Source organism: Trichosurus vulpecula, chromosome 6, assembly GCF_011100635.1.
Source record: "Trichosurus vulpecula isolate mTriVul1 chromosome 6, mTriVul1.pri, whole genome shotgun sequence".
Lineage (NCBI taxonomy): Eukaryota > Metazoa > Chordata > Mammalia > Diprotodontia > Phalangeridae > Trichosurus > Trichosurus vulpecula.
In genome coordinates, this window is record NC_050578.1 from 266,845,832 (window position 1) to 266,870,472 (window position 24,641).

General features: G+C 37.3%; 1 pseudogene; it reads left to right on the plus strand.

The window, feature by feature from the left end:
- Positions 1-18,853: 18,853 nt before the first annotated feature.
- LOC118855127 lies at positions 18,854-19,664 on the plus strand (annotated as a pseudogene).
- Positions 19,665-24,641: the final 4,977 nt, after the last annotated feature.

The following is a 24,641-nucleotide window of genomic DNA, read 5'->3' on the forward strand; positions in this document are numbered from 1 at the left end:
ATGGGAAGAACAACACTGTAACAGTTGTCTATTCAGGGGAAGATAATTACCAAATCATACCCCTGAACCATATATTTTACCATGAATAAGGCTATAATATTAGATTCATGGACCCCACAGGTATGGCTGATGCTGGTAATTGCCACAAGCCACTCAGAGGGAAGGTGACTTTGTGTGATTAACGGATGAAAGCTTGTACATCTAGGGAAAGGCTGGGAGGACAATCATAGTCTCTATCTAGGATGGGATCCTCCTGGTTTCCCTTGTACATCTGGGGAAAGGCTGGGAGGACATTCCTAGTCTCCATCTAGGGTGGGATCCTCTTGGCTTATTTCCTCATTGTGTTCCGTTTAAAAAGAAACATTTCCCATCTGAGTTTGGCTCTGATATTGGATCTCTGCATAACTGAAATTTCAACTAAACTGGAGATGATTTTATTGGAAGGATAATAGCCCGTACTTGCCTACTCTTTTTGTTCTCTGTTTTGGTTAACCTTGTCGCTAGTTCTGTCTCCTGCAGGCTTAAGCACCCTGCAGTTTCCGGTGACTGCCTAAGCACGTAGCATTCTTGGAATTCCTGCCAGCTCGCTAAAGAACTGAACTCTGGAATGGGACTCTTTGGGGCAGGGACACCTCTACATCCAATTTCAGCAAGAAGAAGCTATGGAAAATGAGACCTTCACCCCTTACCCCAAGATTTTGAGCCCCAAGTGTTTGAGGGGTGGAATGATGATAGTGTTCTGCGTACTTATTTTGTGTTATCCTTGCTATATTGTTTTATTGTTATGATATTATTGATCCTATGTAATAGATACAAAGATCTAGGGTTGGACATTTGAATTATTAATAATTATTTTGGGATGATTGATTGAAGAGATTATCCGGCTGGGATCTAGGCATGGATCACATTTGAATCGTAACCCAATATTTGGGAATGTCACTGAATAATATGCTTTGCTTTATTGTGAATGATATGTTTTAGTTCCCTGCGTAATTAGATCACAATGTTCTAGGATATATAATTTAATTTAAATTATAATTGGATTGTGCATCCTAGAACATTGTGAGGGGTGGAGTGTAACCAGAATGGCCTTTGTTTTTCTTGAATGACTCAGCTTACCTTATTGAGCTTCCCTGGACACTGGGGCTTGCTCTTCCGGGGCAGGAAGCCCAGCGACCATGCCAGAAATCAGAGAACTTCCTGTGTGATGAGTCATGGGGCTGGCTGAGGGGAGGTGTGTTAACCTGGTCTATGCTAGGGGGAGGGGCCAAGTCAAGAATCAATCGGCCCTGGTCACTCAGGCGGCGCTTGATGATGTCAAAAACTCTATTAGCGGGGACAGGACAGCTTGAAGATCCCTTTTCCTTTTCTGGTTGGAGCCAGAGATGCCTATAGCCGAAGCTGAGCTGCTGGTAGCAGAGCTGACCCACATGGAGCGGGGAGTGCTGAGCGAGGACTGGAGGCCAGTGGGTAGTCTTCTTACCATAGAGGGGAAACATGTATATGATTTTGCCTTATACCATCTTGCTTCTCTGTGGCCTCCTGGTTACCCTTGTGAGGTGGACTTATTGGGCCTGGAAGCTTTTGATGAAAATATCAAAATGGGGATGCTGGTTTGTGGGCCTGTTACTGTGGAGTATAAATACATGCTTTAGTTCTCCTGCCTTTTGCCTAGAGAATTCCTTATATCCTGCAGTTCCAAACTTTTCAGGCACATATGAGATTCTCTTTGAAATCATAAATTCTGCCTTCCTAATGTAGTGGTCTAGCTATACTGGATCTAAACTATAATATAAGGCAGTGGTCATCAAAACTATTTGATACTGGCTAAGAAATGAAGTGGTGGATCAGTGGAATAGTTTAGGTACACAGAACACTGTAGTAAATGACTAGTAATCTACTGTTTGACAAACCCAAAGACTCCAGCTTCTGGCATGAGAATTCAGTATTTGACAAAAACATCTGGGAACACTGGAAAGCAGTATGGCAGAAACTCAGTATAGATCAACATCTCACACCCTGTGCTAAGATAATGTCGAACTAGGAACATGATTTCAACATAAAGGATGAAACCATAAACAAATTAAGAGAGCAAGGAATAGGTTACCTATCTGATATATGTAGAAGGGAAGAATTTATGACCAGAGGAGAGATAGAGAACATTATGAAACGCAAAGTGGATAATTTTAATTACATTAAATTAAAAAGGTTCTGCACAAACAAAAGCAATGCATCCAAGATTAGAAGGAAAGTAGAAAGCAGGGAATCAATTTTTACAGCCATTATTTCTGACAAAGGTCTCATTTCTACACTATATATAGAACTGAATCAAATGTATGAAAATACAAGTCATCCCTCAATTGATAAATGGCCAAAGTATTCTAGATGATGAAGCTAAGGCTATCTATAGTCATTTGAAAAAATGCTCTAAATCATTGTTGATTAGAGAAATGCACATTACAATAACTCTCAGGAACCATCCTACACTTATCAGATTGGCTAATAAAACAGAAAAGGAAAATGATAAATGTTGGAGATGTCAGAAACTTGGAACACTAATGAATTGTTAGTGGAGTTGTGTACTGATCCAAACATCCTGGAGAGCAATTTGGAACTACGCCCAAAGGGCTATAAAACTGTGCATATCATTTGATCCAGCAATACCAGCAGTTGATCTCTATCCAAAAGAGATCATAAAAAAATGGAAAAGAGGGCAGCTAGGTGGCATAGTGAGTAGAGCACCAGCACGGGCGTCAGGAGGACCTGAATTCAAATTCAGCCTCAGACACTTGATATGTTTACTAGCTATGTGACCTTTGGCAAGTCACTTAACCCCAATTGTCCTGCATTCCCTGCTCCAAAAAATGGATAAAGACCCACAGGTACAAAAATATTTAGATCAGCTCTTTTTGGGAAACTGTGGGTAGAAAAGAACTATGAAGATAAACATCTAAAGAAAGAACTATGGAGTCTGAATGCAGATCGAAGAATAGTAATTTCATTTTTTTTGTGTTTCTTTTTTTTTCTTTCTTGTGCTTTTCCCCTTTTGTTCTAATTCTTCTTTCACAACCTGACTAATGTGGAAATATGTTCAACATGATTGTACATATATAACCTATAGCAGATTGCTTGCTTTCTTGGGGAGGAGGGAGGGAAAGGAAGGCGGGAGAAAAATTTGGAACCCCAAATCTTACAAAAATGAATTTTGAAAACTATCTTTACATATAATTGGAAAAAATAAAATGTTATTACATATAAAAAGGAGAAAATATTGTAAGAGATACCCCATTTAAAATAATTGTAGACAGTATAACATACCTGAGGGTATACATGCCAAAGCATACCCAGGAACTACATGAACATAATTATAAAACTTACTCTTTATACAAATAAAGGTAGATTTAAATCACTGGAAAATATTACTTTTCATGGGTAGGCAAAGCTAATATATTAAAAATGATGATTTACCCAACTTACCTGTTTACCCAATGCTATCTCAAATAAATTAATAAAAATTATATTACTGAATTAGAAAAAATTACAAAAATCATTTGAAGAATAAAAGGTCAAGAATTTCAAATTGATGAAAAAATGCAAAGGAAGAGGGGTCAGATCTTAAACTATACTATAAGGTAGTAAATATCAAAAAACTCTCTGGGGGTAGATCCAAAATGGTGCTGTGAAAGGAAGGAACTACCAGAGCTCTCCCACAAATTCTGTCAGATATATCTAAAACAGTTAATACGAGAAGATTTGAGAGAGTTAGAAGCCACTAGTGGACTGAGAGGTGTAGGAGTGCAAGGCACAGGACACCAGACCAAACCAACTAGGAACAACAGAGGGATCCAGCCAGCATACCTGCCTGGGAGAATGCTGGGTGAGTGAAACACCAGAGCAGGAACAGGCCCAGGGCAGAAGTACCAGCTATAGCCACGATCCAGTCCCAGGCTTCTCAGCCCAGGACTGGAGTCTGTCAGAGTGCAGAGTCTGCGGCTGGTAGGAACAGCCAACCCAGAGGCCTCCAACCCACAGTCTAAAGGTTTGAAACTTGCCTTCTTGAACTTACAGGAGCCATGATGTGGAGGTAAAATGGCTCAAATCCCTCCCTTGAATAAACCAAGAGAATAATACCTCAGGAGAAACAGAGGAGCCAGAAGGGGAGCTTCAGTAGTGAGAGAAGTTGGGGAGAGGGTCCTTCCTGTGGTGGAGGAAGGAGACTAGTGCAGGAAGAGAGGTGTCCCAGCAGCCCTCACCTCAGCAGAACAACAAGAGTAACTGAACCCCAGGGGGTGGAGGTAACTGATATCAATGCCAGGAGCAGAGAATTGGCTTTGCACACCCAGGGGAAGTGGCAGACACCAATACAGACAACAGCTGAGACCACCCATGCTGTAGAACAGTCCTGGGGAAGAGGAGACTCCCAGTAGCCAGATCACCCCTTCCCCACACCTCACTAAACCAGAGGCCATAGTACATAAAGCTAGATCCCAATACGGGGAACTTGGGACAGAGTCCCCTGAGCCCCAGAAACAGAGATCCACTTCAGAAACCAGAAGAAAAAAACACCATGAAAAAGAATAGTAAGAAGATTTCAAAGAAGATTGATTGATATTATGGAGACAGGGAAGATCAAAATACCAATTCAGAAGAGGACAGCATGGACACTACACCCACATGTGAAACTTCAAAAGGGAAAGTGAACTGATCTCCAGACCAAAGAGGATTCCTGGAAGAACTCACGGAGGACTTAAAGAACAAATTCAGGAGGTAAAAGAAAAAATGGAAAAAAAATTCAATGAGGAAAACAAATCTTTAAAGGTAAAATCAGGGAATTGGTTATGGAAAATCAGAATATAAATGGAGAAAATGTCTCATTGAAAAGTGAAATCAACCAAATGGAAAAGGAGATAGAGAGGATAAAGGAAGAAAACAAAACATTAAAAATTAGAATTGGGCAAGTAGAAGCTAATGACTCTATGAGACATCAAGAATCAGTCAAACAAAATCTAAAGAATGAAAAAATAGAAGAAAATGTGAAATATCTGATTGGAAAAACAACTGACCTGGAAAATAGATCCAGGAGAGACAATCTAAGAATTATTGGTTTGCTCAAAAGCTATGATGAAAAAAGAGCCTGGACAATATCTTCCATGAAATCGTTAACAAAAATTGCCCAGAAGTCCTAGAACCAGAGGGTAAAATTGTCAATGAAAGAATTCATCAATCACCTCCTGAAAAAGATCCAAAATTGAAAACTCCAAGAAATATTATAGCCAAATTTCACAACTACCAGGTCAAGGAGAAAATACTGCAATCAGCTAGAAAGAAACAATTCAGATATCATGGAATTACAGTCAGGATCACATAGGATCTTTCAGCATCTACATTAAATGACAGGAGAAATTGGAATATGATATTTTGAAAAGGCAAAGGACCTTGGATTACAACCAAGGTTCAAATACCCAGCAAAATTGAGCATAATTTTCTAGGCAAGGAGATGGACATTCAATGAAATAAGGGAATTCCAGAACTTCCTGATGAAAAGGCCAGAGTTCAATGGAAAATTTGATCTCCAAATACAAAACTCAAGAGAGACATGAAAAGGTAAATGGAGAAAAAATCCTAGTTAATCAATAAGTCTAATTAATTACATCCTTATATAGGATTAATTTGTTTTACATATGTTTATATATCTATATGTATATATAGCTATATACACATATATGTGCATGTATATGCCAATCATGAGAATAGTATACTTAATATGACAATTGAAAGGGATATTCATAGACTGTGGATATCAGTATAAAATAACTTATATAATGATAAAAAATAGAATTAAGATATATAAAGGGATGGTTGTGGGAGAAGAGGTAAGGAGGTAGTAGAAAAGGGTAAATTACGTCACATGAAGAGGCATAAGAACATACTGTAGTGGAGGGAAAGAAGGGAGGGAGAACAGCAGTATTGGAGCTTTACTCTCAGCAGATTTGGTTCAAGAAGGGAATAACATACACTGATAAGTCTAGAAATCTAACTTGTCCTACAGGCAGTAGGAAGGGAATGGGAAAAAAAAGAGGGGGTGGTCAGAAGGGAGGGAAGAAGTAGCTAGGGGAAAATGGTAAGATAAGGGAGGGGAATCAAGAAGGAGGGCAAACTGAGGAAGACAGTGGTCAAAAGCAAAACTCTGTTCTCTAGATATTAATGGTTCTCCTATTCTTTGGCTGAATCTACTCAAAATATCTGTGACCTCTTGCTGTGAGAAATCTTCCTGAGTTTCCCTCATAACTGAATTGTCACCTTGGGTTTCTGTCTTCCTCCTTTGTATGGGACGAATGCTTGTCTGAGTATTTAACCATCTCCCATTCTCTATGCAAGAGACGCCCTGAACCCTAGTAGCATTTTGTGCCTCAACCCCTAACATTGTCTCATTTTCCCCCTACTCGCTTCACCTGCCACCATGGCAAGGACAAAGCAGGCAGTCAGGTTTGGTCTGGGCTGAGTTGGAAAGCACTCTTGGCTTATTTGGCCTCCTGTTGCTCCTAGCCACATTAATAGAAAAGTTCTCATTTGAGTCAGTTTGTTCTCCTGCTATCTGAGATTCCCCTTCTTGCTGTGGGGTAGGAGTGCCCCCATCTCTTTCACTTAATCTCAATCTTTCATATACTAGCAGGTAGGCTGATAACACTATCCAGCTTTGCCTAGATAGTGATGCCCCTGACTGAATCCCAACCTCTTGTAAACACCTTTCCAAATCCCTAGGATGTCCTCTCTGTAGCCTTGGCTCCCAGTTTTCACAGGGTCGGGCTTTTTTAGCCAATTCCTTTGCTAGGGAGGAATAAAATGGATCCCCCCAACCTGGGATATTCATCTCTTCCTCTGCAGTGCTTCTGCTTCTAAATAGAGATCTTATAACTAGTGATCTCATCCTCGTCGCCAAATGTATTATGAAGGCAGAATTTATAATTTCAAAGACAATCATATATATGTCTGAAAGGTTCAGAACTGCAGGATACAAGGAATTCTCAAGGTAGGAGGCAGAAGAATTAAAGCATGTATTTCAGCTCCAGAGTAACAGACCCACAAACCAGCATCCCCATTTTGATATTTGGATCAAAAGCCTCCAGGCCCAATAAGTCTGCCTCACAAGAGTAACCAGGAGGCCACAGAGAAGCATGATGGTATAAATATAATTCTGATGCTCTGATGTTACACAAAAATTTTTCCTGATCCCTCAAGTTGGAATTAATCTTCATTACACCTAATTTTACAGATTATTTGTCTTTTATGTGCTTATTACATTTTATTTTCTATTTGATCTAAAAGTATAAATGCCTTATGTCTCCTGGTGAATTCTCTGTTCCCTTTCCAATAGTTAGGTCAGTTTCCAAAAACAATGGTGCTCTTGTAGTGATTGTATGTATTTATATTGAAACAGACTGATATTAAAGTTATGTAAAATATAGTGATTGGTTCTAGTCCAGGGGGAATATCTGGTGTGAAATTGAAAAATACAACCACCTCAGGGGATTATTTATTTATACTCATTAAGACTTAGCTATCTCTTTTATGACAAAGACCATTTCATTTTTGCTTTTATATCCATAGCACAGGGTTTTTTTTTTAGCATACAGTAGGTGCTTCAAAAATTATTTTGTATTAAATTCAAGCTTCTTGAAAACCGAAGCCTTCCTTCTTTTAACTTTATATTTATCTAACAGCTAGCATAGCATGTCTTTCTTAGGAGGCAAATTTATAAAAAAACTTGTTCACTTGAATATCTGGAGAGAGAGAGAGAGAGAGAGAGAGAGAGAGAGAGAGAGAGAGAGAGAGAGAGAGAGAGATTGTAATATGAATAAAAGGATGAATGATTTTACAGAGAAAAAGCATTCCTTACATACTCATTTTTATGCATTTTAAAGTTCTAGAGATTGCTAAAGATAGATGGCAAAGGAAAGACAGAAACTCACCTGAGCTCTTCCAAATTCCCTTCCAAAGAACTTTAAAAAGATGTGTAAAATTGAATTCTAGAGTAGCATAATCAATAAAAGGTCAGGATAAGAGAATTTTCCCATCCAAGATTATTTAGGAGGTTGGCAGTAAATGCCTGTTTCATCAGGGTGGTGGTCAGGCCTGGAATGCAGTGCAGTGTAGGCTACATGCTGGAAAGCCAGCAGTGGACCATCAGAGTGGCTGCATTGTTTCTAGGTTTTGGGACAAGAAATCACTATTTAACAAGAATTTCTGGGAAAACTGGAAAGCACTTGGTCAGAAACTAGGTTTAGAGCAACATCTCACATCATATAAAATGAAAATGAGTACATGGTTTAGACATAAAACCTGATATCATAAGTGAATTATGGGAGCATGGAATATTTCATCTGTCACATCTTTGGATAAGGAAAGAATTTATGACCAAATGACTTACAGAGCATAATAGAATGCAAAATGAATAATTTTAATTACATCACAATGAAAAAATCTGTCCAATTAGAACCAGTATAGCTAAGATTAGAAGGGAAGCAAGAAAGTGGGTGAAAAATTACTGCAAATTTCTCTGTTAAAGGCCTCATTTCACAAAATATGTAGAATCAAATTTAAAAGAAGAGAAGTCATTCCCTACTTGATAAATGTTCACTATTGATTAATGAAAGCAACTCTGAGGTATAATCTCATAACTATCAGATTTATAAATATGACAGAAAAGGAAAACGATAAATGTTGCAGTGGTTATGGAAAAAAAATATGACACTTATGCACTGTTGAGTGAAGCTGTGATCTAGTCCTAACATGCTAGAGAACAATTTGGAACTATGCCCAAAGGGACATAAAAGTGTGAATGTTCTTTGCCTCAGAATCATCCTATAAGACATGATGAGCAGGAGGATTTCAGAGAAACTTGTGAAGGCTTATATGAACTGCTACAAAGTGAAGTAAGCAGAAGCATAACATTGTACTCAGTAATAGCAATATCATAAGTTGATCCACTGTGAATTATTTACTATTCTGAGCCATTCAATGACTACGAATTAAAAGGAAAAGTGCTAACTGCAGAGCAGAACTGATACAGTCCAAATGCAGACCAAACTCTACTTTTTTTTACTTCCTTTATTTCTCTTGTTTTGTTTCCTTTTTGGTTGGGATTTTTGGCTGTGTTTTCTTTTGCAACATGGCTAATATGGAAAGAAATTTTGCCCTACTGCACATGTATAATCTATGTCAAATTGCTTGCCTTACCAAGATGGGGCTGAAGATGGATGGAGAAAGTGAGAGAATTTGGAACAAATTTTTTTTAAATGTTAAAAAATTATTATTACAATTATTTTGAAAGAAAGGTTGTGGCTGAATTTTATATGATGGGGTGATTCTAAAAAAACAAAATCAGGTATGAATGGGTAAAAAGGAGCAATTATCTCATAAAATGGTGCATGAAAGGAAAAATTAAGTCAGTGGAAGCAGATGGGGGTGGGGGGCTGATAATAGTGGAACCTTATTCTCCTCTGTGTTGAAGATGAAACAGAGTGTACATATGAAGAGGTTTAGAAGTCTTGTGAACTTATAGAGAGGTAAAAAATGGGGGATAGGGTGAGAGAGGAACTTTTAAGTGGTTGTTTAGAATAAGATTAGAAGGGGAACAGGTAAAGGGAGGGATTCTAAAGGGGTGGGTAAAATAAGGAATAAGAGGGTAATAGGAAAAGATAAGGTAACAGGGATAGGGTAAAAAGAGGCTGAGATGGAAAATAGTGAATAAAATGAGATGGAGAGAAATTCACAAAGAGTAATTGGAATTTTGTCAAATCTAAAAGAATATAAGTCATGCCCTAATGGATAAATGGTCAAAGGAAATGAAGAGGCATTTTTCAATGAAAAATCAAAATAAGTTAGACTCATATAAAATACTCTGTATCATTAGTGAATACAAAAAATGTGGATTAAAACAACTTTGAGATATAATTTCACCCATTCCAGATTGGCTGAAATGATGGAAAGAGAAAGTGACAAATCTTGGAGAAGATATGGAAAAATTAGGAAAAGAATTTATTGTTTGTGGAATTGTCAAATGAGTCACCATTTTGGAACGTAATCTGGAATTATGCTCAAAAAGTTATTAAAATACCTACAGTCTTTGGTGATAATAAGAGAACATTGTATACAGTAACAGCAATATTGTTTTATGAATGACTTTGAGTGAATAAATTATTTTGTCTATTGTAAATACCCAAATTAACTATTAAGGATCTATGAAGAAAGATGTTATCTGCATCCAGAGAATGAACCGGTAAATTGAAGTATGTATAAAATAATTTCACACATGCATTCACACAAGCACACACACCTATTTGTGTTTAATGGTAGCCATCTCTGGGGTGGGGGGGGTGGAAGGAAAAACAAAACAAAAAAATGATAATTTTGTTTTATATTTGAAAGGAAAACCAAATTTGCACAGTAGATTTTTAGTTTATGTACAATAGCTTTTTAATTATACTGCTTTGGAAATGCTTGTTTTTTCCATAAATTAAAAATAAAATTTAAAAATGCATATTAAATTTTAAAATGTTATTACATGTAATTGGAAAAATAAAACATAGAATTTATCATTTATAAAAATGAAAATCTAGAGGTACAAACACAATCAATCCAGCCATCTCTAGGATATTTCATTCTAATAAAAGAAGTCAAAACATAAAGGAAACTAAAAGAGGGGTTGTCTAAAAGGGCAATGATGATAGTAAGGAGCTAATGAAGTCCAGGGAATTAGTTGACCCCAATAGAGAAGTCAGCATTACCGGGGTCCCTCATTAAATAATTGTTCCTTTTTCTCCCCATAACCTTTTCTCTGAGATGTTAAAAGAACTTAGTTTTTCAATCTCAAATGCATCCATACACTCTCATTTTCATGATATTTGTTGTGTAATTCATCATGTCAGTCATGGTGATGCCAAGATGCCAGTACATTATCTTTGGGCAGCTGTTGGCTTATCATCCATGGCCTGAGCAACCAGAGCATCACAGTTGCCATTGGCAAGATAATTCAGAGGACCTTTTTCCAAAGAAATAATGTCCATCCTTAAAGCTATAACAAAGCTAAGAAATATAGGTTTGGATTGTGCATGATGACATAAGAGTTGCTTAAAATGGTTACATATAGCAGCAAAATAGTACTCCCCAGAAAAACAGCCCCTCAGACATAATGTTCCATTGAATAGAGTAAATCAATCATGTATTATAACACAATATAGACCCATCCTACAAGTGATTATTATTTACATTCTAATTATCATGACACCAGCCCATTTACGTTAGGCAACGTTGCCATCAGAGGAATGGATGGAACATTAATTGATCCCCTGAGCAACAATAAATAAGTTTAAACAAATGCTGCCATCAGAATGATTGTGTTGTTTCTCTACCAAGACATATAGATAATTCACACTTCCATGTCTTTGCTTCCACTCATCATTATGATGGCCATGTCCTTCGGCCAAGTGTGCCATAGCAACAATTTATAGACTGCTGCAAAGGCAGTCCTTGGTTTGAATCTACAAAATATTTATGTTTCCCTGGGTAAGTAAAAGTGGTTTAATCTCTTTTGACCTAAGAGTAACCATTTTTAAACGAGGAAGTTGGACATGGTGACATCTAGGGTCTAAAGCATTTTATGTCAGTCAATTTTCCCCAAAGCAGTAACTCAGCCTGAATTCACATTCCACCCAGAAAGGAGTACAAAAATGATATCAGTCCATTACGGTTAAGGAATGCTCACTCTGTCACTCAGTAAATATTCCTTAACCACAAATTGTGCCACAAGTTATGTTCTAAGCCCTGAGAATTAAAAGAAAGGCCAAAGACAGTCATTGTTCTCTAGGGTCTCACAGTCCAGTGGGGAAGACAATAGTTATAGATAGATAGATAGATAGATAGACAGACAGACAGGTAGAGTGCTCTCTCCTCCAAAAAAATAACGAAGTTCCTAAACTCAGGAAGCTTACTTTATAATAGAGGAACAAAAAATATGAAGGGGTAGAAATATGGTCACCATATCTTGTACAGCCATTACCCGATTCATGGGGCTTGAATTGGGAAAGAAATGAGTAGCATGGCTGAGACACCCTCAGAAATTATAATCTTGCCCAATCACTCACCAATTAAAAGAACAGGATTCAGAGCAACATCACCCCAAAGTAGGTAGGCAAGAAATCTGGTCAGAAGTCATAGTAGACTAGAGAGACAACTATGTAGAGTCAAGTGGGTAACTTGAGTAGAACTTCCTTGTGAAATAGAGCCTTGAGAAAAGTACTTTGGATATTATAAAATGAAAATGAATCAAAATTACCTGATGCAAAAAAGAATCTGGAAAAATTTAGAGATTATACAATTAAAAACACAACCTTACAGGTATTTAAAAAAAGAATTCTGTAATTAATTTAAGTCAGGAATAATAGTTCTTAATGCAGAATATAAAAACACAAAAAGTAAAATACAATCATAATACACCATCTCAGGCTACTTTCCCCAAGGCAGTTAGTCTGAATTCACACTCTGCCCAGAAAAGGCTACAAATGGAGTACAAAAGAAATATCTCCCCTAAAGAATCACAGGATTGACATTGCTCATCATGATTCCTTTGGAATTGTCATGGATCTTTATATTGACCAGAATTTCTAAGTCTTTCACAAATGATTATTGTTATAATATTGCTTTTACTCTGTACAGCGTTTTTCTGGTTTTATGGTTTATGTCTTCCAGTTTTTTTCTGATGCTATCCCCTTTATAATTTCTTACAGCACAATAGTATTCCATCACAATCAGATACCATATCTTGTTCAGCCATTCACCAATTGATTGACATATTTTAAGTTTCTAATTCTTTGCCACCACAAAAAGAACTGTTTCAAATACTTTTGTACCTCGAGTTCCTTTAATTTTTTCTCAGATCTACTACAGATATGGCAAGTTGTTTTTGGCTTAAAAGTTTACTTTTCCAATATTAATTTCACTTCCACTCATACACCTTGCTCACTCATTCTGGTGGGGTGAAGGAAGTTAAGGTAATTTTTTTTAACAACCAGCTCTTCAAAACAATTTACTGAGGACATACATTTAAGTTTAATCTATGTTATTAACTTTTTCTTCACCATTTTATTTATCTATTTATTTTTTTGCCAAGGAAAAAGACAAAGTTCATTAGGGATCCACCATAATGGGTTGTCTTAAAAAATCCCACCCTTTGTGAAGCCTGTTTTCACAAGTGGGCCAGATTCAATCTATTGAGCTAGATTGAATCTGAGCCTCTCCATCATTTTAATAAATGTAGACAATCGATAAAACAACAAATCAATATCTGATTTATGATTTTTTGAGGAGCAAATTATCACACTGAAAATCTAACAATTGGCCCTTGTAAGTCATTTCAGGTAACACCAGCACAGTCCTAAAAATATGCCTCAATTGTCAGACTCTCACTCTGCTACTATCATTCAGTAGCCTTTCCTTTGAGGTTTATTAGTTTGTACTTCATATCCAATAAAAGTTCTGGTGGTTGTTATTTACCAACCTCCACAATATTATCCTTCTTTTCTCAAAAAGTTCAGTGGCTGGTTCATGGTCTTTTTCTCAAACTCTTGCTTTTATGTTCCCCACCCAGAGGAATTCATGGCCTTACAGCTATTATAAAATTTGTCTACTTTCAACACTCATCTAAATTGAAAACTCCGCAAAGTCTTCCCTGAATGTTGAACTTTATAATAATATTTCCCTAGACATTTCAAAGAGTTTTTTTCCTACCTCATGTCGTCCCTTCTATTACACTACGTAATATTCAGGCTGAGTAATTTTTGATGAAAGAGGAGCTATTTAACGGCCGAAAAATCCTCAAATTTGACCTTATGCGCATAAGAGAGCATCAGTGAATTTATTGAACTGAATAGAAAGCCTAGTGATTCCCATGGTCTCTTTCTCTTATCACATTTATTTCTTTAATTTACATTTCTCTAATGTACATATTCTATACTGTTGGGTATTCTGATTATCTACAAATAAGTAATTAACTCCCTACTTGACCTTATAAGCCAATGAGAACTAGATAGATGTGTTGTTCTTAGAATAACATTTTGCTTAACATCAGCCTGAGAATTCTTGCTGAATTTTAAATGACAACTAGTTATGATCGATATGGGTTGTAGTTTACTTATTTGTTTTCATACTTGTTATTTTAAAAATGTCTGCTTATAATTTTTTTTTACTTCTCAAATTATCTTATGTATTCTTTCCTGTTTATAAATTGAATCCCCAAGTGAAAGGTGGTCTCTATGAAGGCATGGAATGTTTTTAATTTTTAGTTTTATAAACCTAAAATGAATCACATTGTCTTTCACACAGCAAATAATTAATAAATATTGGCTTAATTTGTTGATATACTTTCTTTCCATTGATATTGTCTTTGGATAGAATGTGAGACATACAGCATTGGATTCATCTATTTTTTTTTCTAGGCCAGTAGTTGACTAGTTCAGCACTGAGTTGTTTTTAATAACAATTTAGCCACTAATTGTTTATGGACTTTGTGGAAATATTGTTTCTTGATTATATCACCTCTGAAGTTTAGTGATTTATCCAGAAGACCTTCATGTTTCCTATAAACTCTAACAACTTACAGATCTATTAATTATGTTCTGCAAAATATTCCTTTTCTCAATTGAGTTCTGTTAAGGTATTGTCTAAGCAAACAGTCAAATTTTTTTCTGATGTCATATCTTAGAATATTGACATTAAAAAAAAGAAAAAGCATCATCATCATCATCACTACCTTCAGGTTATTATTTTCTCACACTTAAATTTCCATCTGCTCTGACTGTGGACATCATCATTTTCTACATTGGTACATTTTCATTCCACATTTTGATGGGGATTTTAAGTCTTTAATGGAAAACTTAATTCAGATTGTTTATAATAATTCGGGTTACCACATGGTTACTACATTATTATATTTGTTGGCTTGGTCTTTTTTGTTTTTGTTTTTATGTTGTTGCTTTTCGGTCATCGTTGTAGCCGTGTCATTTTATCTATACTAACCCAAATTCTGTCAGTGCTGAAGCCTACATTTCAATGTCAGTTTCTTTTAAATAATGAATCACTAAGAAATTCAAGGAGACCTGTCTTCAATGTTCCAGAGTGACTTCTGAATGTTATAATGAGGCAAGAGATAGTAGAGCTCTCAGAAGATCAGTCAATCATAACCCTTTCATGGAGTACCTCCTCTGTGTAGAGTTATGGAACAAGAGCTGTCGGTATGACACTATCTAGGTACCTCTACTGGTTTGACATTGACTGATCAAGGGAACTCTAATGCATTATAGAGTGGGAACATTCAAAGACCAGATTTCATCTGGATAAGGAACTTAGAGAAAGCATAATTTTAATAATAAATAAATGTTTTCAGAGCTAATTCTTGGTATTTGGAAGCTTTTGGTGCTTCCAGGTAGTGTGATCTGAGGAGAGGCATGGTCATTGCTCCTCTGCCTAACACTCTGGTCTTTACCCAGGAAGGGCCACTGATCCCTTGGGACTGGAAGTGATGTTACCCCCTAGGCCTTCCACTCCCTCTTGACAGAAAAACTTCTTCCTGCCCTTGCACTATGTCCCAGAAATGGTTATATGCAATGGAGTTGCCAAAGAGTCTCTGGTCCTACATCCAGTGCTAGCAGAGCAGACCCTTGTATTCTCTTTCAGTTGCCAGCTGCCCTTGTCGTCTCTGACTTGGGCATTCACAAAGCTGTTGCTACTTCTGTCATCACCACCTAATCTCACCACTGGTGTTTCATCCATGTGGTCTCTGGGTCAGTTTCCACCCCTATTTCATAGATATCCTTTTCCAAACTCCAAAGTTGTCTTGACCTAGAAGAATGTCTCATTCTGAAATTTTGTTGGCTCTGCCACTGAAAATTTTGATTTGAGGCATTATTTTACAACTGTTTTGAGAAGAATGTTGGGAGAGCTCTGCTGAGTAACTTCTCTACTCCATAATTTTGGCTCTGCCCCTATAAGTCTCTGGGTTCCTTTTTGAGGAATAAGCATCTCCCTCAAACTCTTTTGTCCAAGGATTTGATTTGACTTAAGCCTGCACGGGGGATGGGGTGGGGATAGATAGTAAAAGTCTACAGTCTGTAATATAAGAGAAGTTTTAACCATACTTCACTCACTGGTCATCTCCTTAGCAGCCACCATATTTTCTTCACCAGAAACCACTTCACAGAGAAGACTGAGGAGCTCCATGGGGAATTGGGCAATTTGTTTCTCTTTCAATAATGAGGTTACTGCATGTCAGACATCAAAACAACCAATTAAAATAAAAAAGGGATGGAGATAAGTATAACCTGATCTGAGATAGAGAAATCAAATGGAAAATTAGTTACAAATAAAAATCCCTGGTATCTGCCAATGTTCTCATGATTTGCAAAGTATTTAAAGTTCAATTAATAGCAATGAAAATACCTAAATAAAATTTTGTATTTATGCTCCAAATCAGTACTTGATGAAAAATGATTCTGTCAAATATGCTTCATGAAATTAATAAGATATCAATACTCAGACAAGGTAGGACAAAGAAGGGATAGTGAACTTTAGGCTGAACTTAGTAATTAATTTTGACCAAAATTTTTAAATATGATTTTAGCCAATTCATTAGATGCGCCTTTCTCTACCTAGATTTGCTCTCCCCCTATCTCAAGATGGTGAGTAAATACCCAGTGAAATGAATTCCTTTGGAGAAAGTCTAACTTATTATGAACAGGTTTTCTGCCAATAAAATACTTGCTGTCATAAAAATTCTCAGTATAATAACATTATCACTGTAATTATTATTTAACAAGCAGCATGAAAGTAGATAGAAAAATTACCTTGTAGGGAAAAAGACCTGAATTCAAATTCAGACTGTGACAGAAACTGTTTTTTGTGCCGCTAGCCACATCACTTAACCCTCCAGTACTTGAGGCCACTAAGACTACTATTAGTTGGTATCACTGAAGTTGCAGGAGAGATTTTCTCTCCTGCTAGATTCCTACCTTCATAAAATCACACATCTCATTAAATATTAACATTAAAAATGCATATACTGTATCAAATATATGCATACACACATAATGCTTATATACATACATACACATATATATCTACATATACGTGTAAATATACACTTGAAGAGCAAGATCATGATTTACAGTGTAAATGGCAAGGGCCTATCAGATGTTCTTCTTCTTTTGAATGGCTTGGATTTTGGCTCTTTGGCTTGAATACACATATCTAATGTCACCAAAAATTACACACTCCAAAAACAGGGAAAACGTAAACTAAATAATCCAAGTTATTAAAGGTAAGACAGGAAAAAAAAGACTGTCCTAGAAATCTCTCTGAATATATATGTTGTGATTTGTGTTACTTCGAGGAATGAATACATCTGAATTGATTAATTGTATTAATAATGTCAGGGTGATGAACATAGATGCGAGAAAGAAAGACTGTAAATCTACTGGAAGCAAAAGTCTTTACAGGAAATACTTAGAGATTATCAGTGGACAGCAGAGGACAATGAGACACACTATCAAAACCACTTTTAATGACTGAGGAATTTTTTGTTACTACAACAAATGATAATGACAATAACTCATTAGAAAGCAGCTCCTTGAAATTTGCAAAGATTTGTGTTTGCTTTCTTGAACACAGTATTTCCAATTCTAATTATTTTCAAGGAAAAATTAAAGGATTTAAAGTAACTATTTATGGCCATGCTTTTGAGTAAATGCAAAGGAAAGAGCGCTACATTTGGAATCTGAATATCTAAGATAACAAACTGGCTTTGCTGCACACTGCCTGTGCCAACCCAAGAAAGTCCTGTACCTCTCTAGGTAACATCAGTAATTAAGAGACCTGGGCACATGGCCTCTAAAATCCCATGCACCTCTGAGTTTATAAACCTGCAATTTGATTTAGTAGATCTCTCCAAATAGTGAGAAATGCACATCCTCCAGGGCCTCAGCAATTCTTCACTGGTGTATTAAAGAGCTTCTGACCATTCAGTAGCAGGGGTGGGGAACTTTTGGCCTCAAGGCCACATTCGGTCCTCTAGGTCATCAGTTGTGGCCCTTTGAATCCAAAATACAAAGAACAAATCCCCTTAATAAAAGGATTTGTTCTATAACACTTGGACTCAGTCAAATGGTGCCAGCTAAGGACTTAGAAGGTTACATGTTGACTCGAGGACACAGGTTCCCCACCCCTGTGGTAGATGTTTTAGGTAAGTCCTACCTTTCAAGACTTTGAAATAGACACCAGAGCTCTGATGTCCTAGAGAATGGAAAGGCACATGTGCATGGAATAGACTGAGGCCACACTGCAGTGTTGAGGCCACATGTGATGCTCTAGGTTCTCAAGTGTGGCCCTTTAACTGAATCCAGACTCCACAGAACAAATCCCCTTATTAAATGAATTTGTTCTGTAAAACTTGGACTCAGTCAAAAGGCCACAACCAAGGAACTAGAAGGTCATGTGTGTGCTCAACGCTGTAGGTTCCCCACCCCTGGAATAGACAGTGTCAAGGTGCCTAAAGTCTCTCTGAAAATTAAATTTTAATTAGCACAGTGTATCAGGTACAAAGTATGCAATAGATGGTCTATTTATTCATCTATATAAAATCTATGATCTATCTGTATGTATGTATATAGATACATTTTGCATTGGGATATGCTGATATCTGTCAAAGGAGAATCAATCTAGGTATTATAGTGGCGTGTTTGTGTGTGTAGGGAAATTCTGGAGTGGAGGTCCTGTTAAGTCAATTCAAGGAGGATCAGGTTGTACAATGGTTGTAGGTATTTTCATTGTATGGATTAAACTTGACTGCAGTAGAATGGTAAGTCATATTGTGGCCTTTGAGAATGGTCTGATTACCTCTCTAACACAAAGAGTAAGAATAGATTGAGGTTCATGACTTTCTGTTCTCCTCTTAAAATTTGGTATCCTATGCTCATATTGTTTCAAGATGAATTCTAGGATCCCAGAAGACACACGAGCAATGGTACGATCATCATGGAATTCTTTCTTATGGAATTTTCTAGCATCTGAGAGGTGCAGGTCTTATATGCCATGCTTTTCTTGTTGCTATATATTGCATCTCTAATGGGGAATCTCCTCACCATCTTTGCCATTGTCAGTGACCCACAGCTTCATTCTCCAATGTATTTTTTTCTGAGCAATTTATCCCTTTTGGATCTTGGCTGCATCTCAGTCATTCTTCCTAAATTCATGGTGAATTCCCTGACAGACAATCAGTCCATTTCTCTCCATGGCTGTGCTGCTCTGATTTTCTTTTTTGTCTTCTTTGGTGCAACAGAATTAGCTTTGCTTGTGGCTATATAATATGACTGCTTATGGCCATGTGCCACGCCTTGCACTATGGGGTCACCATGACCCCACTCCACTGTGTTTTGATGGCCATTGGTTCACGGGTCAGTGGGCTCCTCTAGTCAGCTATGCACACAGAGAACATGTTCTCTTTGCCTTTCTCAGGATACAATATGATCCATCAGTTTTTTTTTTCTGATATCCCTCATGTCTTGAAGATCTCATCTTCTGAGGTTCGTGATACTGAGTATGTCCTCCTTGCCATTTGACTTCCAAATTCTCTCCCTTCTTCCCTCCCCACCCATCCTCCCTAAGAACATGGTCAGTTTTTGAGTTTGTGTCATATAACACTGAGAAAAATGTATATTCCTTTCTATTCCCATTCAGTTTTCTCAAGAGGCCTATCATATCTATGTTTTCTAAAATTCTATTCACCTCCTTAACTTCTTTCTTATTTATTTTGGATTTATCAAGTTCACAGAGCAGGAGCTTGAGTTCCCCCAGTAGTATAGTTTTGCTTTCTATTTCTTCCTGTAACTCCCTTAACTTCTCCTCTAAGAATTTGTATGCTATACCACTTGGTGCATATATGTTAAATAATGATATTGCTTCATTGCCTATGGTGCCTTTTAGCAGGATATTGTGTCCTTTGTTATCTCTTTTAATTAAATCTATCTTTGCTTTTGCTTTGTCTGAGATACCCCTGCTTTTTTTTTTTACTTCAGCTGAAACATCTTGTATTCTACTCCAGACATTTACCTTTACCCTGTGTATCCCCCTGTTTCAAATGTGATTTTTTATTCCATTCTGCTATCTGTTTTATGTAAAATAAGCTAGAAAAGGAAATGCCAAACCACTCCAGTATCTTTGCCAAGAAAACCCCAAATGCATGGAGACTTAGAGATAATTGAAAAATGAGTAAAGAACAATGGGAAATATAATAAATTCCTTTACTTTTTCATTGGCCACAAAATGCTTTATTTGGTAAATTCATTACCCATTAAACATAATCCAATAAGTTATCTCTCATGCATATGTTCAATTCATCTAATGAGATTGGCAAATGGAATGAATGCTATAACACAGATGCAAAAATTGTAGAAAGAAACTGTAAAAAAGATTGTAATTTCTTTTTTTTTTTGCATGTAGGTCATTTTTAATGATCTCTTTGGAATATAAACCTGGTGGTGGTAATTTTTTTTTATAAATTTCTTTATTTATTTTTAGTTTACCACACACGGTTCTACATAGTTTTGAGTTCCAGTTTTTCTCCCCTCCCTCTCCCCTCCCTCCCCAAAACGGCATGGAGTCTCATATAACTGTCATGTATGACTTTGCATTGAATTAATTTATGCACTAGTCAAGTCGTGGAGAAGACTTTTGATCAATGGAATGAATCATGAGAAAGAAGAAACAGAACCAAAAAAAAAAAAAACCCCAAAAACAAAAACAAAAGAGAAGCAGAAAAGGCGAGCATGTAGTGTGCCTCAGTCTGTATTCAAACTTCGCAGTTCTTTGTCTGGATGAAGATAGCATTCTCCATCGTGAGTCCCCTGGAGTTGTCCTTGCCCCTTAGGTTGCTGAGAAAAGCGCAGTATGTCAGGGTTGGTCCTCACAGAATCCACATATGTGTGGCTGTGCACAACGTTCTCCTGGCTCTGCTCCGCTCACTCAGCATTATGTCGTGTAGGTTTTTCCAGGTTGTTATGAAGTCTGCATCATCCCCATTTCTTATGGCACAATAGTATTCCATCACCTTCATATACCACGGCTTGTTCAGCCATTCCCCAATTGATGGGCATCCCTTTGATTTCCAATTCTTGGCTACCACAAAGAGAGCTGCTATAAATATTCTTGTACATATGGGTCCTTTTCCCGCTTGTGTGATTTCTTTGGGATACAACCCTAGAAGTGGTATTGCTGGGTCAAAGGGTATGAACATTTCTATAGCCCTTTGGGCATAGTTCCACACCACCCTCCAAAATGGCTGGATCAGCTCACAACTCCACCAGCAACGCAACAATGTTCCAATTTCCCCACATCCTTTCCAGCATTTGTCATTCTCCTGATTTGTTATTTTAGCCAATCTGACAGGAGAGATGTGGTATCTAAGAGTTGTTTTGATTTGCATTTCTCTAATCAGCAGCGATCCAGAGCATTTTTCCATATGCCTGTACATAGCTTTAATTTCTTCCTCTGAAAACTGCCTGTTCATATCCTTTGACCATTTCTCAATTGGGGAATGGCTTGTATTCCTGTATATTTGCCTCAGCTCCCTGTATATTTTAGAGATGAGGCCTTTATCAGAGATACTAGTTGCAAAGATTTTCTCCCAATTTTCTGCTTCCCTCCTAATTCTTGTTGCATTGGCTTTTTTTGTACAAAAACATTTCAATTTGACATAATCAAAATTATCCATTTTGCATTTTGTAATGCTCTCTGTCTCTTGTTGGGTCATGAATTCTTTACTTTTCCACAAATCTGATAAGTAAACTATTCCTTGCTTTCCCAAATTACTTAGAGTATCAACTTTTACTCCTAAATCATGAACCCATTTTGACTTTATTTTGGTATATGGTGTGAGATATTGGTCTATGCCCAGTTTTTGCCCTACCATTTTCCAATTTTCCCAACAGTTTTTGTGAAATAGTGAATTATTAGCCCAGAAACTAGCCTCTTTGGGTTTATCAAAGAGTAGATTGCTAAACTTGTTGATTTCACCTACTTGTGTACCTATCCTATTCCACTGATCCACACCCCTGTTTCTTAACCAGTACCAGGCAGTTTTGATGACTGCTGCTGTGTAGTACAGTTTAATATCTGGTGTGGCTAAACCACCATCTCTAGCATGTCTTTTCATTAATATCCTAGATACTCTAGACCTCTTGTTTTTCCAAATGAATATTGTTATTATTTTGTCCAGCTCAGTAAAAAAATTTTTTGGTAGTTCGATTGGTATGGCACTGAATAGATAGATTAATTTAGGTAGAATTGTCATTTTTATTATATTAGCTTGGCCTAACCATGGGCAACTGATATTTCTCCATTTATTTAGATCTGATTTTATTCGCGTGAAAAGTGTTTCATAGTTATGTTCATATAGGCCCTGGGTTTGTCTTGGCAAACAGACTCCCAAATATTTTATAGTGCCTTCAGTAACTTTGAATGGAATTTCTCTTTCTATCTCTTGCTGTTGGGCTTTGTCAGTAATGTATAGGAATGCTGAGGATTTATGTGGGTTTATTTTATATCCTGCAACTTTGCTAAAATTGTTTATTATTTCAAGTAGTTTTTTACTTGATTCTCTAGGATTCTCTAGATAAATCATCATATCATCTGCAAAAAGTGATAATTTAGTTTCTTCTTTTCCTATTCTAATTCCTTCTATTTCTTTTTCTTCTCTTATTGCCACAGCTAATGTTTCTAGTACCAAATTGAATAATAGGGGTGATAATGGACATCCTTGTTTCACCCCTGATCTTATTGGGAATGCATCTAGTTTATCCCCATTACAAATAATGCTTGTTGATGGTTTTAGGTAGATGGTATTTATAATTTTGAGGAAGGTTCCACTTATTCCTATGCTTTCTAGTGTTTTTAATAGGAATGGGTGTTGTACTTTGTCAAAGGCTTTTTCTGCATCTATTGAGATGATCATATGGTTTCTGCTAGTTTTGTTGTTGATATGGTCAATTATGCTAATAGTTTTCCTAATATTGAACCAGCCTTGCATTCCTGGAATAAATCCTACCTGGTCATAGTGTATTATTCTCGTAATGAGTTGCTGCAATCTTTTTGCTAATATTTTATTTAAAATTTTTGCATCAATATTCATTAGAGAAATTGGTCTATAATTTTCTTTCTCTGTTTTAACTTCACAAGGATAATAGATTTAAATGTAAAATAAAGAGATGATGAAAACTGAAAATACATGCTACTAGTGCTAGACACATTTGAAAAACTTTTTAAGACTACAGGTGGGGGGGAGGCACACTCATTGGAAGAGTGTTGTTGTGGAGACTCTAGGTAGCTGTTAAGGAGCGCCACCCCCCCGGGTTTGAAAACCCAGATGTTGGTACTTCTCTCTCTGGGGGCGGAGCCAAGGTGGCGGCTGAAAAGCAGGGACTAGTGTGAGCTCCCTGCCGAGTCCCTCCAAAAACCTATAAAAAATGGCTCTGAACCAATTCTAAAACTGCAGAACCCACAAAAGAGCAGAGGGAAGCAGGGCTTCATCCCAGGACCCCCTGGATGGTCTCTGGGTGAGGTCTATACCGCACGGAACTGGGAGCTGAGCGAAACAGAGCCCAGCATGAGTGGTGTGGACCAACCAGACCAGGAGCCGGGTGAAGTGTGCCCTAGTGCCCTAAATCAGTGAGCTGCAGCAGTTACCAGACTTCTCAATCCACAAACACCAAAGACAACAGAGAAGGTTAGTGGGAAAAGCGGCAGGAGTGGAAGGAGTTCGCTGTTTGGCTACCACCCCGGGAGCATCGGAGGTGGAGCAGCTAAAGCTGCAGTTGTTTCTGGCCCCAGGCCCACCTGGTGGGAGGAATTAAGTGGCGGATCAGAGTAGGAGTGAAGAGCCTAATGAAGATCTAAGCCCAGTCCGGGTTGGGGGTTCTTGGGGAAGTAGGAGTATTGGTGTGACAGAGCTGGCACGTCTCCCCCAAACGTGGAACATAGAACTCTTTAGTCTACAAGCAGTCATACCCCACTGAAAAACTCAAGGGTCAAGTTAGTTGGTTGGGAATATGGCCAGGCAATGAAAACGCACCCAGATTCAGTCTCAGACTCTGGAATCCTTCTTTGGTGACAAAGAAGACCAAAACATACAGACAGAAGAAATCAACCAAGTCATAGAGCCTACAACAAAAGCCTCCAAGAAAAAACATGAATTGGTCTCAGGCCATGGAAGAGCTCAAAAAACATTTTGAAAAGCAAGTTAGATAAGTAGAGGAAAAATTGGGAAGAGAAATGAGAATGATGTGAGAAAACCATGAAAAACAAGTCAATGATTTGCTAAGGGAGACCCCAAAAAATGCTGAAAAATACACTGAAGAAAACAACACCTTAAAAATAGACTAACTCAAATGGCAAAAGAGCTCCAAAAAGCCAATGAGGAGAAGAATGCCTTGAAAGGCAGAATTAACCAAATGGAAAAGGAGGTCCAAAAGACCACTGAAGAAAATAATACCTTAAAAATTAGATTGGAGAAAGGGGAAGCTAGTGACTCTATGAGAAATCAA